General features: G+C 43.2%; 1 protein-coding gene and 1 pseudogene across 6 annotated transcripts in view; one reads left to right on the forward strand and one right to left on the reverse strand.

Moving 5' to 3' along the window:
* Positions 1-12,846, forward strand: part of LOC147026115 (protein phosphatase 3 catalytic subunit alpha) — a 219,100-nt gene that overhangs the window by 41,742 nt on the left and 164,512 nt on the right. The gene's annotated exons all lie outside the window — the stretch shown is intronic.
* Positions 771-2,270, reverse strand: LOC147026116 (uncharacterized; annotated as a pseudogene).

The following is a 12,846-nucleotide window of genomic DNA, read 5'->3' on the forward strand; positions in this document are numbered from 1 at the left end:
GGAAGTAGAGCGTACATACTTTATGAACTGCCCCTATTCCAGTCTGGCACAGAGTTACTTTCGACCTCTGGCAGAGATGACCGGCACTCCCTCTCGGGGGTATTTTTATTTTTACACACCATCACAGGTCATATAGACTAGACGCATTTCTGAGAAATGTGCATCCTGGAAGCATTTTTTAGTAAAAGTTGGGAACATGGACTTTTTAACATAATTAAGGTATGCTGAATTTGATTAGCCCTGTTACCAAGCTGAATTTTGAGTTTTTGACCATCTAATTAGCATAAACAAAATGGCTGCCGAATTGACAATTTTGGGCACTTTCTTGGGACAGGCACTACTATACCATTTAAATAAATGCACATTGTTTACATGTACGCATCTTAGAAATGTCCCTTGAGCAATAGATCAAAGCTACAGGCTAATAAAATTCTTAACATGCCAAAAATCTATTGTTATGCTAATTAACTACCACCATTACCAATAAATCTATTTTCTGCTGTAACCTTGTTACTATGCATGCAAATCTGACAAATGAGATGTCGAGACCTACGTTTTGAGGGTCAAGAAAAATGAGTAAGACATATTTGAAGCATTTTAATTTATGTTTACATGGTTAGTTGGTTACCGATGTTTATTAATAAAATGTAGAAGTTAAAGTTGCTAGTCTGTAATCATGAACACTAAACAAAGTTCTATCATGCTGCTACGTGAACAAATTTCAGTCAGCATAAACAGTTTTCAGGAATGCCTAACATCTTTTAGGCAAATCACATTGTATTCATGCAAGGCAAATATCTTACTGCTGTCTGTTCTGGTTGCTCTGATGGCAATGACTGATTGAATAGTTTCCAAGAAGGTTTTATCTCTGAATTTTGATGGTGCAAGAAGAAAGCTTGGTCTGTAGCTTTTGCTTGTCTTGCATACTCATTGTCCTCAGATTTGCTGAAGCAGGCTTCGTCGATGGGTGCTGTGAATACTGGCTTGCACTTTCCACGAGTTATACTGACAGGATGCAGCTCCTCCAGGCTATTTGGCACAATCAAAGTATGTCTTGTGGATAGCTTGAGATTTTTAAGAGAAGCATCAGTTGTTTGGCTTCGTTGCCATGCTGCCATTTGAGTTGCATGGAATGTATTCTTTCCATCAAGTGTTTCATCAAGGATGTCAATTATATCACAGGTGTAGTGGATGAATTTATTTGCCTCAATGTTTGGTGGAATGATGGCACCAGTTGCTTTGTCCAATTATTTGAGAGTGCTCTCAGCCAAGGAAGTATCTACTTGCAACACCTGTTCGTAACTCAGGCAATGCCCTGCCTTGTTGAACAATCGTACTAGGTCTTTTGACCGCGTAGCTTGATGAAGAGTACTTGCAAGACCAATATGTTTTGGAGTCCATTTTTTTCCACCACTGATGCAGTAGACAAGATCTTGTGCCACACTCAGAACTCTGCTCCGGACATGTTTTTCATTGTTCCCAGGGCTATCATCTTCAATGGATGCCTGGCCACCGACGATCAGTCTCAGTAGCATATATAAACTCTCGGAAATGCATGCTATAGCATCTTCTTCACTGACAGAGAACCCTTTGTGTCCTGGAGTTTCCATCATGTCTCCATGGACTTTCAGAGCTACATGAACAAGTGAAAGGAAAATGTCATCCTGGGACTCATACTTAGGAAAGGCTAACTTTTCCTCACTCTCCTCTGTGTCTGCTTTCATCTGCAAAACTGCTGTTGGCTGGTACTTAGTGAGAATCAATACGGTTTTTCATTCTGATATACAACTGTCAAGAGGTTGAAAGAAATTGAAAATGTCCCCAAGCTGTGACTGCAACTTTTCCTTGAATGTTCCTCTTTTGCTTTGATAGGACGGCTGAATCATGGTTGAAGATTCCTCAGCTCGCTCCTTATACCTTTCCCATATATCATCCAGAAGAATCACATGTCCTTTGTCAGCTGATTGATAGAGCTCTTGGCAAAGCCATATCAAAGCAAGGTCTGTATTTGCTGACTCCTGCTTTGTTTTTGAGGTAGACCTGTTAAATGCGCTAAGACAAGGCAGATGATATTTGGCTTCAGCTGCAATTAGGTCAATCACTCCTGCCAGTCGAAGGCCAACTTTGTAGTCAAGATGTGAGGCTTGAATTATTTGATCACTCATTTGCTTAGTCATGACGGAGATCAGTCGTGCCTTCTTATTTGCAGTTTGACAGAAAATGCAAAGGCTCCAGTTGACTGGCTGCACACCTTTTTGCAATGAACGCATGTTACCACCTGGAACACCTCAACTGCAACCTGCTCCCTCTGTTGAATACTCTGTCTGAGTCCTCTGAAGATGTTCTATTTTACTCTTGTCCGTGAGGTGGGCATAGCACATTCTGTGCCACACAAGTGATACGGCTGTGGCAGAATGTAATGCATTCTCAAGACGATCAATTGAGTATGTTTTTGGAGTCCCTCAGCTTCTTTCTGCTACAGGCTGCATTCCTGAATGTTGTGAGTCCATGTTCAGTTGCTTCACTCAGGTTTTTTCTGGCTTTATGCGTTTGGCAGAAAATGCACAGACTGTAGTCTGCAGGTGTTGTCGCCTCTACAAGCTAATCACGGGATCCATTGTAGCCGGCAAACAAGAATGAATCATTAGTATAGGCCTACACAATCCCTTAACATATCAACAGTTAACTTAACAGTAAGTTGTTCACAAGTAAAATAGGTTAGCATTGTGCTGGTATAGTAGTGTCTGTCACAAGAAAGTGCCCAAAATTGTCAATTGGCAGCCATTTTGTTTATGCTAATTAGAGGGTCAAAAACTCAAAATTCAGCTTGGGAATAGATAGGGCTCGTCGAATTCAGCATACCTTAATTATGTTAAAAAGTCATGTTCCCAACTTTTAATAAAAAATGCTTCCAGAGCTTTATACAGGGCCCTTTTCGAGAAATAATTCGTCTAATAAATAATGTTTGGTTATCTTCTTAACTCTTTTGCATTAAGTACGTACCTGGATTTGTGAAAGCTCGAACTTTTATATTCCGGTATGCTCGAGCTCAGTGATTCTCAGCCAGGGGTAAATTTACCCCCTGGGGATAAAAATTTACATAGCAGGGGGTAAATATGACATGCCTGAAAATGATTCTGTAATACACTATTATGAATTATGAAAAATATTTTCGGGTTTTTTTTAGGGTCAGGAATTGATTTTTGGCCTTATTTTTTTGTTTTAAATAAGTTTTAACCTGGTTTTTTTGCACCTGGCCAAAAATAGATTTTTTTTCTGCTTTCGTTTTTTGACAAAATTGTATATATGTATGTGTGTACAAATATATATATATATATATATATATATATATATATATATATATATATATATATATATATATATATATATTCATTTCAAATTTAAGTTAGGGGTTAGGGTTAAATATTCACTCAAATGTATTTTTTTAAATTTAAGTTAGGGTGAAATACTCACTCAAATATAAGTTCAGATTAAATACGCACTTAAATGTATTTATTTAACATTTAGGTTGGGGTGAATATCCAAAAAAATACAAATACTTGTGTATGTAATTTGAAAATTGATAAGCCTCAGAAAGAGAGAGAGAGACAGAGACAGACACAGAGACACAGAGACACAGAGACACAGAGACACAGAGACACAGAGACACAGAGACACAGAGACAGAGAGACAGAGAGACAGTCTCAGTCTCGATCCTGTCCGGTTTTCATTCTGGACGTGTACACTCAGGCCTAATCAATGTGTGTGTGTGTGTGTGTGTGTGTGTGTGTGTGTGTGTGTGTGTGTGTGTGTGTGTGTGTGTGTGTGTGTGTGTGTGTGTGTGTGTGTGTGTGTGTGTGTGTGCCTCAGTGTCTGATGTGTGTGTGTATCTAATTCATTATTATGCAAAAATCAATTTCATATTTCAGTGAATGGAAAAATGTTACATTATAATTAATTCATGATTATTTCTTTTCAGATTTTGGCATGTCTAAAAAAACGTACATACCTGAATTCATATGTGCAATACGGCTTTGACTTCATTGTTAAAGATAGATAAGCCTCAGTGTGGATAAGCCTCAGTGTCTGCTATGCTCAAAAGTTATTGGAAATGGCTCATTTAAACCTTCAATACTAAAACAGCACCTGGAAGCTACACATCCTGCCCATGCATCTGATGACCGTGCTACCTTTGAAGCAAAGAGAGCTAGGTTTAGGGCTACAGGAACACTGCCAAAACATGGCTTCGTATCTAACACGAAACCAATGCTTGCAGCTTCCTATCACGTAGCACAGCGAATAGCAAAGGCAAAGAACCCTCACGACATTGCCGAGAAGTTGATTAAACCTTGTGCCTTAGACATGGTTGAACATGTATGTGGGAAAGAAGCAAAACAGAAGATTCAAGACATTCCCCTTTCTAATGACACAATTCATCGGCCTATTCGTGAAATGTCTCAAAAGATATTTGTCAACAAGTTATTGAACAGATCAAATCTAGCCCAGCAAAAATTTCCTTGCAACTTGATGACTCCTGTGATGTTGCTAATTTTTCACAACTGCTTGTTTTTGTCCGGTACATATGTGGAAAAGAACTGAAGGATAAATTTCTCTTCTGTGAAACTCTCCAACAAACCACAAAGGCTGCTGACACATTGCAGAAAATAGAAGACTTCTTTGAAAGGAACAATCTCACATGGGATATAGTTGGTTCAATTTGTACTGATGGAGCCCCAGCCATGATGGGAGTTAGATCAGGCTTCACTGCACTTGTAAAACAAAAGGCACCCCATGTGATAACAATGTATTGCGTTCTTCACAGATAAGCATTAGCTGCAAAAACCCTTCCTGAAAATCTGAAAATGGTTTTGCAGAAAGTTATTGAGGCTGTTAATGTCATTCGTGCCCAAGCACTGAATCACCGTTTGTTCAAAGGTTTTTGTGATGAGATGGGCTCTGAGCATTCAATTCTTTTGCCTCATCCTGAGGTGAGGTGGCTCTCACGTGGACTTATTCTTAACCGAATGTTTGAGCCCCATACTGAGGTCGAGATTTTTCATCGTGACCGGGATTCAAAGCTATAGGAAAAGTTTGCGATTCAAAGTTCATCGCCTCTTTTGGGTACCTCTCAGATATATTTACCCATATCTCATATCTCAGATATCTTAACCAAGTCAACAAACAACTCCAGGGAAAATCAGTAACCATCGTTGAAGCAGGTGAAAAGATGAAAGCATTGCAGACAAAGCTGGATTCATGGGCACGAAAAGTTCATCAAATTTTTTTTGCAAATTTTCCAAACTTAGAGAAGAACCTGGTGCGTTACCTGAAATAAATGAAGACATCACAGCACATTTGAGCATCTTGAAGCATGACTTCACTGGCTACTTTCCAGAAGACATGATACCTCCAGAAAGATGGATATTTAGACCTTTAACCACTGATCTGTCATAAATGAGAGATGACAACCCAGCAAAAGAGGATCTGATTGATCTTCAGTCCTCTGCTCGTCTTAAGGAAGAATTTGATAGAGTTGGTGTTGATTTCTGGATGAAACTTACAGATTCATTCCCACTTCTTACTCAGCGAGCCTTCAAAGTACTTGTTCCCTTTGTCACCACATATCTATGTGAATCAGGTTTCTCTACTTTAGTAGCAATGAAGACAAGGCCATGGAACCGCCTGAAAGCCGATGATGACATGAGGGTAGTGTTGTCATCAACAGCGCCTCAAATAAATAAACTGATTGACTCAATGAATCAGCACAGTTCCCATTGATAATTATGCTTCTGGTATTTTTGTTTGATCTTGTTTGATATAAGTGGACTGCATGGTCTTTTTTTTCTTTCCTTTATCAAAGTTTATTTTGTGCAAAACCTTAATAAAGTTGTTCCATCTTCATTTTTTTCTGTGCCGCTATGCCGGCTATGCATTTTTTTGCATGGGAGTAAGGGGGTAAATGGCGAAATACATCAAGCCAATGGGGTAAATGACAGAGGAAGGGTTGAGAATCACTACTCTCGCTTGTTCTGAATCAAATCATATGAAGCAGAATTTATTTGCACCAAATACTAGTACTTTTTTAACCCCCCCCCCCTCACCTGAGTTTGAGGTGGGTTGGTGGGGCATGGGGGGCATTTTGTGCCCATCCAAAGTTACTCTGAGGGCATTCATTTTCTACATTGTGTGGATTCCAGTCACGTGTACAACAGACCATAAAGGAGCAAGTATAGGAGCTGTCATTCAGATGTTTTACTCAAGCTATTTTTGCCTTCCAACAAGCTTCTCTGGGCAGCTGTCCACTGCTGCTTCGGCTACTTGCCTCTGACATCTATTTTTGGAAGTCATGTGCATACATCTTGGTAACTGGTGTTCCCCACCATCTGTAAAATGCATTTAAACTGAAACATTTTTGTGCACCGCTACATGAACTTTTCGGCCATTTGAAGATTACAATACAAAGTCGTTATGCTTGCAATGAGCAAATGTCCCATGCTGCAAAGTTTATGGTTACCAACAGATAATTGGTAACCCCACCTCCCCTACCCATCTGCACACTCCTCCTCCTCTCCTTCCTTGCTCATCCCTTGTCTACAGATAGCTGAGATAGTAGTACACCACACCACAACGTGTCCGTATTTGATGTTGTACTTGCAAACAGGGCCTGCTTTGAAGCTTGTCAGTAACATTGGATATAATTTGTATACATGTCATATTGCTAATGGGAAGCTGAAATTTCTAATTGCTAATGCTAAAGGCATTTGGGTTTTTCTTGTGTATTTTTCATATCTCAGCAATAAAAAACAATTATGATGAGCATTGAATGTGTTAGCTCCTGATGTACTGGACCAGTCGGTGTACCTGATTGGTCACAGTATAGTAATACCTCGCTTCCCGCGACCCTGTAAAATGCGGATTCGCTATGAAGCTCTTTGTTCTGGAGAAATGTTTTACGAAAAACAAAATAAACTAGAACGGGCACTCAGTAGAGCGCATACCTTCGCCAACGCTACATTTTGCCCCCCCCACCCCCCCCCCCCAGAAACCGTTGATTGTGAGGGTATTTAATCCCATACCACATCTGCCATCTCATATGTGTTATGATGGCCTGACCGGATAAGAACTCTGATAAGAACTGACCGTGTTATGACTAAAACCGCACATTTTGCAATGTCGTTGACCCCCCCCCTGACCTTTGACTCCCAACCGCTAATAAGGGTTATTACGTCATTGTGTCATGTCACATATCACAAGATGGGGCATTGAATTCTGAACATTTTGGCATTAGTTGCATGCAAATTGGATACAAATTGAACGCGCTATGGTAAAAAGACGAATTTGACCTTTTCATGACCTTGACCTTGACCTTTGACCCGATCGCTCCCAAAATCTAATCAAATGGTCCTCCGATAATAACCAATCATCAACCAATTGAAGATGACCAAATTTGCTGCGATTCAGTTCAATACTTTTGGAGTTATGCGAATAACAAACAAACACACATATTCACAAATAAATAAATACACAGCGATCAAAACATAACCTTCGCAACAAAGTTTGCGAAGGTAACTAGAAGGGCACTTGGTAGAGTGCTTACCCCCACCGTGCAATGCCTGATCAAAAAGAACATATCGGGTCCAATCAATATATCGTTTTTAGCCCATCTCTCAATGGTGAAGAATCACTTTAAAATTATGTAATTCTCGTATCCAGATCCAGATTCGGATCCTCACCAAAAATCGAATCCATTCGTCCTTACCACACACCCAACCTGGCTACCAAGTTTCGTCTGAATCCGTCCACAACTTTTTCAGATATCATGCTATATATTGGTTTAGCACTGTCTCAATGGTGAAGAATCGCTTTAAAAATTCGAGGATCCAGATCTGGATCTTCACCAAAATCTAATCAGTTCGTCCTTGTCACAAACCGAACCTGTCCACAAAATTTCATCCGGATCCGTCCACAACTTTTTGAGATATCCTGCGGACAAACAAACAACCAAAGAAACAAGATGTTGTGCAGAGCACGACACTTGCAAAATCCATAAAACAAATTTGAGCTCAAAAAGAATTGGTGTTTGAATTCAATGAGCAAATATGCAACTCCTCTTCAAATTTCAAGTCAATGGGATGAAAATTGACAATCTTAGAAATTTGACCTATGTTGTCCTTTTGGCCTTTGTTGACCTAAAAAATAATTGGTGGTTTAATTTAGTGACCTGATATGCAAATCCTCTTCAACTTTCAAGTCAATGAGATGCAAATTGAGGATTTTAGAAATACCACCTTCGTTGGTTAATTTAGTGACCTATGTTGACCTTATCACCTCAAAAACAATAGGCTTCTTGCTTATGACAAGCTCTACCATGTGAAATTTAGTGAAAATCGATTTAGAATTGTGACCTGCAGGTGATGGACAGACAGAAGCAACATGCAAGAAGTCATGGACTTAGGGTGGCTGGTTCATGGTTTCAGCGCCCACAAGCTCATCGCTGGACTTGGTATTCCAACGCTGGCGGTGTGGCAAAGGAGATTGACCATGTCCTCATTGACGGTCGTTGGAGGATTATCCAGAACTGCAGGGTCTACCGGAGTGCTCAGTTCTTCAATACTGACCACAGGCTTGTTGTAGCAACTCTAAAGCTGCACCTTAAATCCTGGAGAATGGTACCATCCCAGCCTAGGCTGGATGTTGGCAAGCTCAGGGATAAGAGAGTAGCTTTGGAGTTTGCGAACAGGCTGAGTGGACACTTGGGGGGTCTGGGTGCTTTGGGGGGTCCTGAAGAGTTGTGAAGTGCCTTCAAGACCACCGTCCTTGATGTTGCCGGTGGATGTCTTGGAGCTCACCGCAGGGCAAAGAAGAATTTTGTCTCTCAAGGGACACTGGATACCATTGACCAGAGTCGCAGGGCCAGGCTGAATGGCAGAGCTGAGCTGTTCAGGGAGCTGAGGCGTAAAACTGTACGTGCACTGAGGGTGGACAAGGAGGCCTATGTGCGAGGAATCTGTGAGGGGGTAGAGCATCACCTGTGGACAGGTGATTCTCGTCCCGCTTACAGGGGAATCCGCGCATTGCGTTCATCCAAGCCCATCCCTCGGAGCACTGCAGTTCGAGCGGAGAGTGGTAGGCTCTTGACAGAGGAGTCTGAAGTGAAGGCCCGCTGGGCCGGTTACTTTGAGCGGTTGTACCAGGCTGATCCCCCAGCTGTCGAGTTGGACATCAATGGTGTTACAATCCCTGTTGCTGACCCTCGAGTCAACTGTGGTCCACCTTCGCTTGTGGAAACACGGGCTGCGGTGAACCAGTTGAAATGGGGCAAAGCTCCAGGCATCTGTGGCATCCTTGCTGAACTTCTCAAGGCTGGTGGAAATGCTGCACTCGTGTCGTTGCATGCAGTTTTGTGCTCTGCCTGGAACAGGCATCATCCCAACTGACTGGAAGAGGGGCCTTGTTGTCCCTCTCTGGAAACGGAAGGGTGATCGCCAAGACTGCAACAACTACCGAGAGGTGACGCTGCTCTCAGTGCCGGGCAAGGTCTTTGCTCGGATAATTCTTGATAGGGTTCGCCACCATCTGCTTGAGCACCAGCGTCCAGAGCAGTCAGACTTTACACCAAAGAGGTCAACGATTGACAGTATCCTTGCCCTTCGTATCCTCACTGAACGCAGATGAGAGTTTCGGCAGGGGCTGCTTGCAGCCTATGTTGATCTCTGTAAAGCGTTCGATTCAGTGAATCGGGATGTCCTCTGGAGGATTCTTGGTCTTCGTGGGGTGCCACCAAAACTGATCGATCTGATGTCTGAACTCTACTCTGGTACTGAGAGTGCTGTGAAGTGTGGTGGTACCATCTCTGACTTATTTCCATTTGTTACTGGAGTTCGTCAGGGGTGTGTACTGGCCCCCACACTTTTCAGCACTTGTATGGACTGGATTTTAGGGAGGATGTCGGAGAGATCTAGCTGCGGTGCATCGTTTGGGAATGTCAAGATCTCGGACCTTGATTTTGCAGATGATGCAGTCATCTTTGTTGAGACTTTAGACATCCTTTTAGGGGCCCTCGAGGTGCTGAATGAGGAGTCGGAGCCGCTGGGATTACGGGTTTCTTGGGTCAAAACTAAGATCCAGGTTTTCGGTGACATCTTGGATGCTGCTGTCCTGTCTGTGTCTGTTTGTGGTGAGGATGTTGAGGTCGTGGAGAGATTCACTTACCTTGGCAGTGATATTCATGTCTCTGCTGGCTGCGAGTCAGAGGTCAATAGACGTCTGGGTCGGGCCTGGGGAGTCATGGATTCACTGGATCATGGGGTGTGGCGCTGCCGGTACCTGTGCGGGAGGACGAAAGTCCGAGTCTTCAGGTCCTTGGTACTTCCAGTCTTGCTATATGGATGTGAGACTTGGACTCTCACCAAGGATCTGAGATGGAGACTTAATTCCTTTGGTACCAGGTCTCTTCGGAGAATCCTTGGCTATCGCTGGTCGGATTTTGTCCAACGAGCGGTTGCTGAGAGAAACTCGGATGAGATTTGTTACCTGCATAGTCCGTGAGCATCAGCTGCGGCTGTATGGACATGTGGCTCGTTTTCCTGACGCTGATCCTGCTCACCAGATTCTCTCAGCGAGGGAGTCTCATGAGTGGAGGAGGCCAGTGGGCCGACCACATGCCTCGTGGTTGCAGCAGGTTGACCATCATCTCAAGGAGATGGGGATGGGCCTGGCATCTGCCTGGAGGATGGCCAGACGGAGGCCCCTGGAGTACTGGCGGAAAGTGGACGCAGCGACGCGCTGTTCTGGCACATGCTCCCATACCTGACCTGACCTGACCTGCAGGTGATGGACAGACAGACAAACTTGATTGACCAATATACTTGAAAAATATTTGATTTTGCAAGTAACAAACAGACAGACAGGGGAGAAAACACAACCTCCTTCACCTTCAGTGGCGGAGGTAATGAGGACAAGAAAGCATCTTAAACGCAAAGCCCATCCTCGTCTGCTTTGTACTGTTTTGTTGTGGACACACACTTAAGCTCAAATCTATATATTCGAGTAGCCTGATTTCTCTGTCCGCCCCTGTGTTTGCCACACACTTTTCACTGTGACGTCATTATGGCATTTCATCTGGGACATCATTGCGGTGCTACGTTTCGCACTTGGCCTGTGGGCGTGCACGTCATCCTGATGTCCAGCACTCAACTCGTCCCGTCGCTTCACTGATGACAGTTGAACACTATAACATATATCTGACTTTCTGACATCCATAGGCGACGGGCTTATTGCCAGACTCTTGGCGTCAGGATGACAGATTTAATAAGATTCCCATGTAGTAAGACGGCGATAAGTCTCGTGCTCGGCCAGATCTTTACGGTGGTATGTTTTTCATGACTCGATGAGAATTGCATTTTCAACTTGGGGGAACAACAACGAAGTATCGTGTCATCCCTGGAAACGTAAAACAAATTAGTGTCTTGTTTTTTTGCTGAATAAGTCTATATTATGAAAGTTAACGCTGGGTTGTTCGCAATCAACAAAACGTTTCTGGAATAAAAAAAAATATGTTGCAAATATTGACACTCGATAGATTGCTGTATTACTGGACTGCAACATATATTTAAGTAATGCAGTTCAACGACCATCGGTGAAGTTATTGGTTCAATGTAAGTGGTAAATATATAAATGAAGACACACGGAAGGGATTGACATAACCTGGCCGGCTCAAGCTGCACAGCGGCAGTGGCTGGGCTAATGAGAGCCATTTATACTTACTATGACACTGCCCTTTGACATTTTGACCCAATTATTAATTACGAGCAAATACCACCTGTCACTTCGCTGAAAGGGGCCTCGAGGGGGAGAGAAAGAGAGGGTTGGGGAGTGAGATGAGGGAGGGGGGAGAGAGTGAGCTGAGAGGGAGGAAGGGGAGAGAGAGAGAGAGAGAGAGAGAGAGAGAGAGAGAGAGAGAGAGAGAGAGAGAGAGAGAGAGAGAGAGAGAGAGAGAGAGAGAGAGAGAGAGAGAGAGAGAGAGAGAGAGAGAGAGAGAGAGAGAGAGAGAGAGAGAGAGAGAGAGAGAGAGAGAGAGAGAGAGAGAGAGAGAGAGGCAGAGAGAGAGAGAGGCAGAGAGAGAGAGAGGCAGAGAGAGAGAGAGGCAGAGAGAGAGAGAAAGGCAGAGAGAGAGAGAGGGAGAGAAAGAGACACGCAGAGAGAGAGAGACTCAGAGACAGAGAGAGGCAGAGAGAGAGAGACGCAGAGAGAGAGAGACTGAGAGAGAGAGAGAGAGAGAGAGAGAGAGAGAGAGAGAGAGAGAGAGAGAGAGAGAGAGAGAGAGAGAGAGAGAGAGAGAGAGAGAGAGAGAGAGAGAGAGAAGAGAGAGAGAGAGAGAGAGAGAGAGAGAGAGAGAGAGAGAGAGAGAGAGAGAGAGAGAGAGAGAGAGAGAGAGAGAGAGAGAGAGAGAGAGAGAGATATATAGATATAGATAGATATATATATAGGGGGACTGAGGAGGGAGGAGGAAGGAGAATGAGGAGGGAGGGAGAGGGACCGAAGGGGGAGGGACACGTCCGGAGATTGAACTTTGTCCGTAGAGCGGCAGAGAGGCAGAGGGAGGCAGAGGCAAATACACAGAGAGAGGCTGGAATTTAAACTGGAATTGGATAGTTTACCTAGAAGCTTTGGTGATCTATGGGTACATAAATATTGGTAGAAAGGTGTCGGCATTATGGACCTGATGCCTTCCTCCTGTGTTGAATTTTCTTTTGTTACAGTCGAGAGAATTGGCCAACACATACACATGATGTCATGCGTTTAGGCATTTGACGTTAAATATTATTAATTTTGGGAGGGTGACAC

Source organism: Eptatretus burgeri, chromosome 5 (genome assembly GCF_056783735.1).
Source record: "Eptatretus burgeri isolate ZD-2024b chromosome 5, Ebu_testis_v1, whole genome shotgun sequence".
NCBI classification, from domain to species: Eukaryota; Metazoa; Chordata; class Myxini; order Myxiniformes; family Myxinidae; genus Eptatretus; species Eptatretus burgeri.